The sequence below is a fragment of the Nyctereutes procyonoides genome, unplaced genomic scaffold, assembly GCF_905146905.1.
Source record: "Nyctereutes procyonoides isolate TBG_1078 unplaced genomic scaffold, NYPRO_anot_genome, whole genome shotgun sequence".
NCBI lineage: Eukaryota > Metazoa > Chordata > Mammalia > Carnivora > Canidae > Nyctereutes > Nyctereutes procyonoides.
In genome coordinates, this window is record NW_026575160.1 from 22,817,573 (window position 1) to 22,830,473 (window position 12,901).

Genomic DNA, 12,901 nt, shown 5'->3' on the forward strand with positions numbered 1-12,901 from the left:
ATATTATGGTCAGAGATTTAATGTTTAGTTGTGACTTAAAGAATACTTTTTTTTTTTTACCATCGTAGAAATAATGTTAGCTTCTGGGCACAAACATAAAAATTTATTATATAACATGGCAAAAATATTACTGTGTGAATACTGTTTTAGAAATTAAGCTTTCTATGTAATTATATTTGTAATGGGAAAACTCAATGTTCTACTGGAATCTGTCTTTTCTAACTGCAGTTTTAGTAGCAGGATCTGGGAATTAATCTCTTGACTGACCTGGCAGGCAAAGAAAGAATTTTCCCAGTTCAGATCACTAATGTTGGAGTCTGGGTCAGAGACCTCAGCATTTTGATTGAATATTTAAAATTTATTTACACGATCAGTACACAAATATTAATTAATTATAGGGCACGTATTTTATGCCAAACACTTTGCAAGACACTAAAGTTATAAAGATGAAGATGTCTTGAGGTTTTTCCATGGGTTCAGACACACTGTCACCCTGTCTCTCAAAGAAATAGGACATAACATGGTAAGTACCATGGAGGAGATAGAGGTAAGGTACAACGCAGGTATAGCAGCAAGAGCTCTTTGAACCAGCCTGACTGAGAGTAGAGCTGCACTAAAGACAGAGGTACAGACTGGATTTTGAAGGATCTTACAAGCCACATAGAGGAGTTAAGATTTTAACCTATTAAGAAACTATGTTTTGCTATTCAATACTCTTGCTTCTTCAGAGACTAATATCTTCTCTAGAGGAATTGCTTCTTTTGCAGATTTAGCCATGGACTTTGAAGGGTGGAGGGGTGGACCTCTATTACAGTTGGAGAAATCATTGTTCCAGCCCCTCCATTACAATGACTTCTCCAAGGATGGGCTCATGATCCTCATTGAGTTGATCAGAATTCTTCTGTGGATTTTGCTACCTATAGTTTGAGCATGGGCATTTCTTTTCTATGTCAAAGATCATTAAGGTATGAGTCAGGATTTTTAGCCACTTATTTGCTGCTTTCTGGAGAAGCTGGTCTGGGAGAGTGAAGTAACCTACAGTGAGAAGTGGAAATAAGAGAGAAAAATAATTTGTTTACAGTGCTTGAGAGCTTTCTTTTGGGTGTCAACAGACAAACTATCCTCCTTTTCTATGTTTTTGTGGGTTTTTTTTTTTAACATGAGCCAATTGGCATGTGTACATTTTTAAATTTAAGCTAATTTGAATTGGGTTTATGCAACTGAAGAATTTTGATTAATACTAGTACCTGGAAGAATCAGAGACACGATCATTGAATATAATAAGAGGTCATTTTGTCACCAGTGGGAGAATGGAATGAAAAAGAAATAGAAGAGGCAGGGAGACCAGATAGTCCACTGCTTCCCAAAGTGTGACTGAATGGGTCACTGGGATTGGAATTGCCTGCAAAGGATAAAGTCATTTGTTAATAGTGAAGATTCTAGGCAACTGAACAGTATTTATGAGCAAGGGAATGAAAATCTGTATGCACATCAAGTGATCGTTTTGTAAACAAATGTTTAGAATTATTCAGTTTGGAAGTTATTATAAATGTGAAGGTAAGAGTTGACATCCTAGATTTGGGGGAGACGTAATGGAGATTAGAGAGAGAGAGAGAGAAGAGAGATTGAGATTTGGTTGGTAAAAATGCACAGAACTTGATAGTTGTGTGGCAGGGTGTGAGGTGCATCTCGAATGATTCTCTCGGGTATTTGGTTACTTAGTAGATCTTTGCATTATTATTCTGGTAAATGGGAACCTAGAATAAAAGCGTGGGTATAAGAGGATGGATGAGGAAATTGGGGCTTTGATTATTAAAGTGTTTATAAAGCAACATAATAGAAATTTACAGTGGAGCTAACTGTATAGACCTATAGTTTAGAGGAGAAATCTGAATTAGAAAGATAGATTTAATGGTTATCAGGGAAGAAGAGGAAGTTGACTCTATTGGCGGGACTAAAATTTCCCAACCAGAAAACAAATCAGGAGAGAAAGTCTGGGGTGGAGCCAAGACCTGGGGACCACTGCTCTTTAAAATAATATGACCAGAGAGTTGGCTGTTGAATTATTTTTTTTTCAGAGATAGAAGACTTATGACTAGCTGATGAGTTCATGATATAGTCTTAAAAGAGAGCTATTGAAGAGTGAAGGTAATAGCAGTTGAGCAGGTCAAGAGATTATGAGGCTCTCCTTCGGTATTAGCGTTCCTCTGGATAAAAACTGGAAGTAATCTGAGTGATCTAGATGCTAACATCTGCAGCGAATGTGCAATGATTTTGAAGTGACACATTGGAAAGGGGAGAAATTAGAGTGTATGATAGTATGGGAATCAAAGGAGAAATATTTTCTTTTCACACTGGGGTGGGACGAATTAATTGATTTGGAAGTACCCGCGGGCAGCCAAGAAGATACAAATGCCATTTCCTTTCCTTGGTGTATAAAACTCATAAGCACACGGGCAACTTCCATTAAGAGGAGTTGTAAGACAAGCCTTATCCTAAGAGAAGGCTTTTGTTTTTACGTAAACATAAGGATGAGAAGAACACCCTGTAAAGCAACCAAGAAGTAGAGGAGTATTTGTCATGGAACTGGGAACTCCAGAATTGGAAAGAATTAAGAGGAAGGTCAGCTATGAGATAATGAGAGGGAGATGGAGAAGGGAAGGAATGTTCTGTAAACAGGTGCAGAACCACATGGAGATGAGCAAACAGAAGAGGAAAAATGATCAGGGAGGTGTAAGATAAAATATCTAATTCATGAGTTAAGGAGAGAATACACATGTACACAAAGACACAATGTCATTCAAGTCCCTATATAAAATTGTGCCAAAATATTTTGTATATAAAATAGAGTTCAAAGGAGACATAGAATATGCTGAGAAGTGGCAGTGGAAAGATCTTGGGATAGAATAGGACGTGTATCAATAGGATTAATTTATAGGGAACACTGAAAAGTGCAAAGTGTAATGTAGTACCATAAGGTGGTATAGTCAGGGCTATGATCTAGAAATTTCCTAGATTTTTTAACAAACTTTTTACATATGTATTTTTTTTGAAATTTTGCATGTCTGGGTACCTACTCTCAGTTAACTAAATCAGGCTCTCTGATAGTAAGTCCTGGGGACCTCTGATTTTTTTTTATAGCTCTCCTTCTACAATATATTTTATAATATATTTGAAATAAATAATACTATATAATTACACAAAATATAGAATATATATTTAAATAATATATATCTACTTTATTATTGATATTATAGTTCAACTTAGATGGCAATAAACATGTATGTGACTGGCCAAAAAGAAAGATTATGATGAATGAGTCTCATGATTAAGGTTAAGGATGGTTAGAAAATCATGGGAAGTGCTTAATTCCAGAATTTTACTTTGGAGGCAGTGAAATACAGTAAATTATTTTAAGCAAGTAATGATTCTACAAATGATGTATTTTAAGGGAATTATTATGGTTTCTGTAAATAATATTCACCAATAAACTTCCAGTGACTTAGAGTTATTCTACTCATGTGTTTGGAATCAATATATTTAGAACAACATGATTTTAAACCAAGTTTATTCAAAATTTTGGTAGAAATGAAAACTAATCTGTAATCCTCTAAGCATTATGTTTGTCTGATGTTGAAAATCAAACATACATTGTTATTATGATTTTAATGCACAGTTATATTTTATACGGTAAGAAATTTATTTAAGTGGAAAATCATTAGTTTTTACGTACTATTGATTTTCAGTTTTTGTAATGAATTAAAAGTTACTGATTTTTAAACTCAGAAACAAAATTTATATACCAGTGCTTTTTATTTACTTAAAAATGATCATCTTTAGCTTTGTTCTTTGGACTAATGAATTCTCTGGTGGAAGTTAAAAATCCTAATTTGGTGAATTAAAAACAGTCTATTTTTCATTACTCTGGGGCATACAGAGTGACTTATTTTATGATTTCTGAAGTTGCATATGTTTTCTGATCTTCCCTAAAGCAAAAATTGTGTGCCACCTTTGCAAACTTTTCCTTACATTTGGATCTGTCTCTGAAGTGACTTTTAAGAACTATTTAATTCTGATCAAGAATTCTGTTTCTCTCTGAAAAACTCCCTTCTGTATCTGATTTTGGATGACATGATGGTGATTACCTTTGTTCCTACTTAGATATGTTGAGATTCCCTCCAGGCTTTGAAGTTCTGAGAGGTAAAGAAAAGATGAAATACAAATACGTACGTGCTGTTTTCATATGGAAATGATATTCTGAATGAGAAATAACTTCTTTGTTGGCATGCACTGGGTCTTATAGAATAAATTAAGAGGCACTTGGAAGACAGGCTGCATGTATTTTCTTATAATTACACTAAGATACACTATTGAGTAAATAAAGACCAAACCTTCCAGGATTTAAAAGGATAATTGAAATTTTCATTAAATTTTAGCACTTAAGAACTTGAAGATTTTATGTTTATTTCTATGTTTGAAGCACATCCATTTCATTCTTAACTTCCAATTTCTTTTGTAAGTAGTTTTATACTTTATCCTTTCTGAATATTAAAGCTGCATGTTTTCATGGCAAAAAAAAAAGTGATATAGAAGGGTATAGTGACACTTTCTTGTAACCTCTCCACTCACACTTAATCACTATTCACCTTTTAGTATATATCCTTTCAGACTTTCCTCTCCCTATGAAATGCAGTCTGTAATGCCTCATTCTGTGGGTATCTTCTTTGGTGGCCCTGTTTGGGTTTTCCTGTTTCTCTTTTTGTTGAGCGTTCTCTTTTAATGTGCTTTTCTCCATTCTATCTATAAGGGCCTCCCTATTTATCTCTTATTTTGGCTTCTCTGCCTTTCATCTTTTCTGTCACACTTTTGCTGTTTTTCACATTCTCTGTATTCATATTCATATGTATGGAATATGTGAGTATATATATATATATGTGCAAGTGTGTGTATTTATACATATATTTATATCAAAATAAGACCATTATACACATGCTGCCTTGTAATTAAAAAAAAAACTTTCTATAACAATCAATATAGATCCAAAGCTCCATTTTTATTTATTTATTTTTTTAATTTATTTTTATTTTTTTATTTTTTTAAAGATTTTATTTATTTATTCATGAGAAACACACACACACACACACAGAGAGGGGGGGGGGGCAGAGGGAGAAGCAGGCTCCATGCAGGAAGCCGGATGTGGGACTCGACCCCGGGACTCCGTAATCATGCCCTGAGGTGAAGGCAGACGCTCAACTGCTGAGCCACCTAGGGATCCCCAAAGCTCCATTTTTAATGACTGGGTGGTGTTCTATGGTATAGTATGGCATAGATTTAATCTATTCACCGAATCCTTTTAAACAATTTTTTTTGGACATTTAGATTGTTTCCAGTTTTTTGATTACTGTATTTAGTCCTTTCATTGCACATTTTTATGTATTTATTCAAAACATGTATTTATTATATATTTATTCACTTCTTAGTAATTGAAATAAGTTATTACTATTACTAATAACACTTACTGTAAACATCCTTAATCCAATGTTCTAAATTATATAAACTTAGAAATTCACTATTAAGCTAAGCTCAAAGTAGTTTTTATGAGACTTCTTGGGAAAGATCAGTTTTCTTTAAATAATAAGATTTTTTTTCAGGATTTTATTTATTTATTTATTCATGAGAGATACACACCGAGAGAGGCAGAGACATAAGCAGAGGGAGAAACAGACTCCCTGCAGGGAGTCTGAAGTGGGACTTGATTCCAGGACCCCAGGATCAGAACTTGGGCTGAAGCAGGAGTTCAACCACTGAGCTACCCAGGCATCCCTAAAAAATAACATATTATAAGACGTTACTAGCAACTATTGGTGGGATGTGGCTTTTTGTTGTTTTTGGACATTTCTAACAGTGTATTGGCAGATGAATATATTCTGAGCTCTCTTCTTTATGACTAACAGGCTCAGTGTCTAGAGAAAGGCAATTAGGGTTATGGCTGTTGTTTAGGATCCAAAGAGCAGAATTAAGCAGCACAGTCACATAAGGAAGGAGACTTACCACCTTGCCCAAAACAGTCAGATCAATCATATTCTTTTCTCGCAACAGCAGGCCCTCCTTTTAAGTTTTGGCTCCCCATTCTTTAGTTCTTTGTCTAAATAAGCTCTAAGCTGCTTGAGATAGGAGCCTTGTTTTCACTGTGTTGTTTTGTAAAATGCCATATGCACACATGACATTTTGTAGATAATAAAAACAGCAATGATTATAGGCTGTTGGTAGTCCTCTGTTGATATCCCTGCTGGTAACAATACACTAAGATATCACTTGACATTCTATTGAGTTAGCAGAAACTGTTGTGTTGATTTTACTGCTGTTAAGAGCAGAGAGAGTATTGATTTTAATCAGAAGAAACAGGGAGAAATTGCTTTGACATGTGTTTTTTACTTGATCTTTGAGAATGTTATGAAAAAATAAGAAGAGTAAATAATAATCTATGCGGAGTTCTTTGAAAAGGGCTGAAAGGTTTGAAAGTAGTGACCCCAGGGTAGAGATTTAGTTTGGGAAATGAAATATTTAATCAGCCATCTCAAAGTAATTTCTTGCATGACTGTTAAAAGACTTTCATTGGAATATGAAATAATTGTATTTTTAGTCAACCTGTGATTGAAATATTGAAAAAGTGGTTTAATTTGTTCATCACTTTAATATTTATATATTTATTCATTCAACAAATAATAATCACCTGCAGTAGGCTGTTGATGTCCTAATCTCTGGAGGGTACGCTAAGGAACAAAGCAAATAAAATGGGAGTATTAATGGAGTTTCCATTCTGGAGGGGAAATATTCACAATTAAAAAATGTTATATAATATGTCAAGGGGCAATAAATACTGTAGAGGGAAACATAGAGCAGGTTAATAGAAGATAATAAAAGATGATGGAGGCAATAAAAGACACCAGTGTATGTGGATTGATAGTAGGCATTTTACATGTCATAGTTAGGGATAGTGACTCTGGAGAACTGAAGAAGCTTTGAGTCAGCCATGTAAGTATCTGTTGAAAGAATACTCCAGGCAGAAGAAAGAGCAAGAACAAATGTCCTGAGGCAGGAATATGTTCAAGAGACTGCCAGGAAGTCTATGTGGCTGGAAGAATAGCAGATATCACCAAGGAAGGTGTCAGATTTAGATTTTATAAAGCCTTGAAAGCCATTATATGACTTTGACTCTTATCTAAGTGAGATGGGAAGCCAGTAGACAGTCATAAGACAAAAGTGACCAGATCTTACTTTCACTGAAAGGGAAAAGTCTGGATGCTATAAGAATACCTACAAAGGTGGTCAACTGGAGAAACACTAGAGTGGACTAGTTGAAATCCAAGCAATGGGAGATAGTGGTCTGGATCTGGGTGATAAAAATAGAGCATGTGAAAAGTGATTAGATTTTTGCCATAGTTTGGAGATAGAGCTGACAGTTTCCTGATGGATTCGATGTTGAGTGTGAAGTAAAGCAAGCAAAGATGTCAAGTCTGGATGTTGGAGAGTTTAGTGTTTAGTTTCTAGTTCTATGAGAGGTCATGACTGCACGTGTAAATTTGGCAGTCATCAGCATAAAACTGACATTTAATTCCATTAAAGACAAGAAAGCCGGAAGAGACCATTTCTGGAATAAGTTTAGATAGAGAAGTTCTGAGAGCTGAGGGTTAGGGGTTGGAGGATCAGTAGTGAAGACTGAGAGGTGAAATAGTAGCATGTAAGCAGAAAAAAAAGAGTAATGCTTCAGAGGCTGAGTGAAGTAACTGCTTCTGGAAGGAGGGAGGAATACCCCGAGTTGGAAGCTATGGAGACGCCTAGTAAAATAAGGCCTGAGTTGGTAGCTGGGAGTTATTGGCCATCTTGTGAGTTGTTCAGAGGAATAATAGAGGCAGAGTCTTTCTGCAGTGAGAATAAGAAAATAAAAAAATAGCAGTATAGATAATTATTGAGTTTTGCTATAAGCAGAAAGGGATTGTTGAGTGAATGGCCAGACAACACACATGCCAGGCCTACTGGAACAGTGTTTGTTTGGGGAAAACTCATAGGGGCAGGATCAGTATCAGAAGCTTGAGCCTCCACTGTCCTGTGCATTTAGGGCAATACATAGAGAGCTGGCAGGTTTGAGTGTCAGATTCCCGAAGAGCTACTTTGATATGAGGCTGTGGGGCTTTAAAGCTGCACCAGCTCCTCTCCTGATGTTATCTGGGACTATAGTGATACTTTGATTCTAGCCTGATTCCTTCAGTCCCTGCCCTACCAGCTCACAGGGCAGGGGTTCAGGTTTCTGGTTGCCCGTGATTGATTACAGTAAGTACTAAGTCCCCAGTTTCCATGGGAGCTCTGTAAGACAGTGAATTCTTTTCTGGGAGCCCAGACTAAGAGATTAGTCTTGGCAAGGTAAACCTTATTATCTCTTAGGTCACCAGAGAGGCAGTAGAAGGGTATGGGAAGGTTTTTCCTTAACTTCTTTCCCTCTCCTCTCCCTTCCCCTCCCCACCTTTCCTCCTTTTTTTTTTTTGCTTCCTTTCCTTTGATGTCCAATATTGCAGATTTTATATGCTCATAGGAATAATCTTCTAGAAAGGAAAAACCATTGAGAATGTAGGAGAAATAGTCACTGGAGTGATTTCAGTTGAGAAGATAAGAGGTTTAAGATTCAGTAATAGTGAAGGGTTTGGCCTTTTTGAGGAGAATAGATAGCTCATTCCTGTTAGAGAAGGCAGGGTTTATAAGCATAAATATGCTTATGTTGGGGGTCAAAACTAGCAGCCATTCTCTTAGGATTGCATCTAATTTCTTAGTGAAACAGACATTTGCATTGAGAGCAAGGAGACAGAAGCAGGTGTTGGAGTGATTCTAACAATGTGTGATTAACAATTTTATTTTCCCAATGAAAACACATTTTATTAATTACATGCTCTGAAAAAAGAAACTACTTTCCCTCTCTTGCGGAGGATTGCATTTTGTGGATTTCTGGTAGACAGTCTTGGCTAAATCCCTTTAGCTTTTGGTCAAAAGCTTATTTTCATGGGGTATGTTCCATATGAAAAATAACCTAATTTTTATGGTGTTTTGTGATTTGAGTCATGTTAGATGGATTCTGTAAACATAACACAGAAATAAGCAAAATGTACTTGTGCTTATGTGGCATGTATGTGGAAGAACCTGTACTTAGTAAGCATACAAATATGTTTAAAATTCAGTAACCTTCATGTGGCTCATAGCAGGCAAAAGCATGACATTTGAAATTGTGTCTTCATTGCCTTCTGAGGGCATAGAATGATTGACACATTCTAACCTATTTATAACTGCGAGACTGAACCAGTTATTCACATAAATTCTCTTCCCCCCTACATTTGGAGTTTAGATAATTGGATTAAATTATAGCAAAATAAGTTAGAACTGCTATGATTATACTCTCTTGGTGGATGGGGAGACTGGCTATTCTGGAAAAATGCATTTATTTTCTATGTGTCATTATTATGTATGATTCTTGAAAAAGCAAGCAAAACTCTTCTATTTCAAAATAAATAAAGTAATAGATAATAACTGGATTCCATAATCTTCGACTTTAATATGGAGTTAAGGTTGCACTAAATGACTCCTATACACCCTTCAATTACAAAATTTTGTGATCTCTCAAAATTGTTTTAGCATGTGAGCCATCCGTAGCTGAGGAAGTTATTAACTTAGATGATGCCATATACTAGTATTCCAACACCTCTGGTTGTTGCTTCTGAGATAGCATTTCCTTAGTTCCCTTTGAGATGATTTTGCCTTTTTACTTCAAGTTGTTAAGATAGCTCAAATAGAAATGGGAATTATTTCAAACCTCATATCTTTATAGCAGGAGTTTGGAGGCAAAATTTCCACAGAACTTGTCAAAAATGCAAATTTCCAGGACCCATCTTTTAAGCTTCTGAAATAATGATTTGAAACTAGGCTTAGAAATCTGCATTTTTAAAAAAAGAAATATGCATTTTAATTATCACTACTCAGGTAATTCTGAGGCAGTTGGCCAATCCCCACTTTGGAACATGGCCCAAGTTAACATGTAGAATTTATGTAGTTTTTTTCATTAGTGTGATTTAGTGACACTGGACATGAGGACTAACTGCCATGACGCTTAGCTAAAAGTCAAAAGATGATGAAAATTAGCAAAATTAATAGAAAGTAAAGGGCTATGTGGCCGGGTGACTCTTACCTGATAATTTTTTGGGTTGTCATGATGTTGGAAATAAACTGAACCTGGGAGAAGTTTATAAAATATTGTAATGGGAGAAAGTATCTTAACTAAATTTCATTCAAATGTTTAACCCTTGGAGTGAGTTGGGAGACACTCACACATTGAGTTCTGGAAGTAATACCTCATGTTGTAAAAAAAAAATCTCAGGTATTTTATAAACTGGATCAGCTTTGTCCTCTGTTCGTGTTTCTGGAACTACAAAGCAACAGTTTCTGAAAATATGATCCTTGAATCTAACATAATCTATCATCCATTCATCCTTGAACTCTTGAGCCCAGAAAGCTGTCATGTTGGAAGGTAGCGGAGATCAAGAAGAACCCTACTGAACTATCCTGGTAAATTTCGCTCTTCCTACCCCCTCCTCCTTTTTTAATCTGGTAGTTTGTTCATATCTGGAACTTGGGTATGTGTTCTCTAGCCCAGGGAAAAGCTTCTTCCATATTTTGCCTTTAAAAATTGTGTTTACATGTTTAAAAATGGCAAGCTCCATAAAAGTAAAGAATGGTGACAAATGTTTATTTTACAAACCCTTAATATTTTCAACTGTAATTGGCAATATTAGCATTGCAACCAATATTTTAAAGAATTCTTCTCTGTTTCCTTTGCTTCAAGTGTACTCATTTCTTCCTGGGGGTGAAATCCTACCAGTTCTTTGAAGTTTAATTAACTTACTTTCTCTGGAAATGTCCCCTGATCACCACTCTTAGCCTTCCTATCCTCCTTAAATGAATTGCCTCTTCCTCTGAGTTTTCATAACAATTTGATCATGATACTTATCAACTTGTAAGCTCCATAAGTAGCATGACCATATGTCTTGATTTGCTTGGGTCAGCTTTTCTGGCATAAGTATTAGCAGAGCCCCTTTCATTAGAAGTGTCCCAGTTTGGATAATAGATAATATCTCCATCCCATAGTGAAGGGGCTTTTTATTTCTAGTACTTAGCCTGTTGTCTGAGTCTGAATTGATTTTATCATTTAATGGCTATCAGGATTGTTAGAGGTCTGGAAGAAGCCTTTGGTATTTTATGGGTATTATTAATTATATCTATTATTTATAGGTATTAATATTCAAAGACAGCTGAAGTGGGAACCCATGAAAGCCATTAGGTACTCCAAAAGAGGAAGAGATAACTTGGTCCAGACTTTTTGAGGAATTGGCTGTACCTAAGTCCATGGTATCTGACTGCTGATCCAGAGGAATGTCCAAAGGAGAGGGAATGCCCTCAAAGATGCTTTTATTGTTTCATGTAAAAAAAATAGTGTCTAGGTAGTAAGTTTAATATATTTATTGGATTGTTCTTTATTTTAAAGTTATGCCTAGTGTTAGACTATTGTTTGTAAGGTAAGATTTTCTTCCTTTTTTGAATTGGTGGTAATTGAAAAGGTCTTTATCTTTCCTTATCAAAATAAGAAGTTGGCAACTCCCAAGTCCAAACATTGGCTAAGAAAATGGGCTGGGAATGGAAGGTGCTATCTGGACTCACAAGGTAAGAATAATGGAAGGGCAAAAATTTGTCAATGTAGAAAAATCTGTCACCTTTCCTGTCCACTTCTAAAAAATCAGAGGGATAATATCTATTTTGTTCATTGGTTTATCCTTGGGTCTTACACAGCCTACTACACAGTAAGTATTCAATAATTATTTGTTATATACATAAGTTAATGGGCTCCATGAATAAATTACTCTACTGAAAACATCTGAAGTGACCAACTTGGCAAACAGTTGGGTTAGTTATGCCCTATTGGGTATGCAGCCTTCACTGTGAGTAGGGATCCATGACTCCCACAGTTATTGGTTCTTGCCTTGGTTCTCTCACTCGAAGTTTTAGCAAAGGGTTCCATTTTTATGTACGTGGATTATTGTAATGGTCTCCTTCTTGTTTTTAATTTTTTTAAAACATTGTGGCAAAATTAACATAAGATTTAGCACTTTCACCATTTTTAATGGCGCAGTTCAAGGGTGTTCAGCTCATTTGCACTGTTGTGCTACCGTCACCACCATCTATCCACAGAACTCTTTTCATCTTGCAAAGTGAAAATTCTATAGCTATTAAACAATTGCTTCTTATTCCCTCTTCCTCCAGCTCTGGCAACCATCATTTCCACTTTTTGTCTTTGTGAATTTGACTATTCTTGGTACTTCATATAAGTATAATCATACAACATTTGTCCTTTGTGACTGACATATTTCACTTAGCATCATGTCCTCAAGGTTCATTCATGTTGTAGCATATTTCAGAACCTCCTTCTTTTTTTAAGGCTGAATAATATACCCTAAATATATAGATATATACCCTACATACCACAAAATGGAATCACTGGATTATATGACAATTTTATTTGTAATCTTTTGAGGAATCACCATACTGTTTTCTATAGCAGCTGCAAATGATGCAGTTTTACATTTCTACCAATAATGCATAAGCGCTCTGATTTCTCCACTTACTTGCCAATAACTGCCATTTTCTGTTGTTTTTTTTTTTTTTTTTTTTTGGTAGTAGCCATCATAATGAGTGTGATGTAATGATCTCTTACCTGCCTTCTTTGTTGCCAGGATCTTTCTGTTCTGATCCATCCTCTTCACTATAGCTAGAGCATTTTTTCTTACCTTATAAATCTGACCATATCAAA